Here is a 1362-nt window from a genome sequence, read left to right on the forward strand (position 1 = left end):
CTGCAGCAGTTGCTGCTGCAGCAAAGACGACAACATCTGTTGCAACAACAACAGCACCAGCAGTAGCTTCAGCAGCTGCAAGTGCTGCAACAGTTGCTGCAGCAGCAACAGCCGCAGGAGCAGCAGCAGCAACAGCTGCAGGAACAATATAGTAAATTATTTGTACATTATTAAGTCTTTCCCCTTTTTCTAACATTGGCGATGTTTTTATATTATTTTTTTTCTTGCAGACCATCGACGAGGACAAGGACGCGGACGAAGTCGTGCCGCATGGTATATGCGGCACTTCAGAAACGCGTAAGTTAATTTTTTTTAACTAAATTATGTTTTTTTTAAATAAGATTAATATTTTAAATTTTTATATTTAGGGGACAAAGAGGAAGAAGCCATGGGAGAAACATTGTAATAAAAAAATATTATAATTATTAATATGTATTTTCATTATATATGTAGCTTTTGAAAATGCAGTGGATCCTTATTTTATTCTAATCTAATCTTACAACTTCCATTTTTAAGAAATTAAATTATTTAAAACAGATGTTTTTAGTAAAGAAGGAAATCGTGATACGAGTCAGCAATCGGAAATATTTAAAATAATTGTCACGAAATTTTATATCAAGCGATTTTGTATATTGTTATATATTGACGGATATTCTAATTTTTGCGGCTAAGTATTTCATTGTATTATTTTTCTTTTAAAAATTCATATTATAGATTTAATGTTATAATCGCTTTGTTGTTTACTTAAGAATTGACTCTCATTGTCCTTTACCTTGTTTTAATTAAAATAATTGTTTTAAATTTTAGAAAACTAATACAAATTGTAATCTGTTTTACTTATATGTATGTATGTTCATTTTGAATTTGCACCTTGAATGATCTATTAATTACTTTTCGTGGTACATATTCAACATAGAAAATATATTTTATGTATGTTCATTGCACTTATTTTCTAGATAACTGTAATCAAGACATATAACGTTCGATTCAAAATTTTATATATTTTAGTAGTTATGCACCTCCCAAAAATGGACTTTGGTGACTCGAGATAAGAGACTTGTAGCGTCTCGCAGTTTTTGAACATGGCCGGAGACACTACCGCGTCTCCTGATATGTATTTAATATGACGTGAGGGGTACAGCGGAAAGAGGAGGCAATTCGAAAATCGGCCGAAAGTTACATACACTTTATGTATGTCTACTTTGTACTGGCATCTTTAAATAATAATCAGTTACTTTCCGTGGTAATATACAATTTAACTCGTGATTGTACTGCGATAGTTTTAAAATACGTCATACCAGTCAGCAGTCGGTAATTTAAAATAATTTTATGGTGGTGTTGCGAGTAAAAGGTGACAGAGAA

Source organism: Cyphomyrmex costatus, unplaced genomic scaffold (assembly GCF_001594065.2).
Source record: "Cyphomyrmex costatus isolate MS0001 unplaced genomic scaffold, Ccosl1.0 scaffold2569, whole genome shotgun sequence".
Taxonomy (NCBI): Eukaryota; Metazoa; Arthropoda; class Insecta; order Hymenoptera; family Formicidae; genus Cyphomyrmex; species Cyphomyrmex costatus.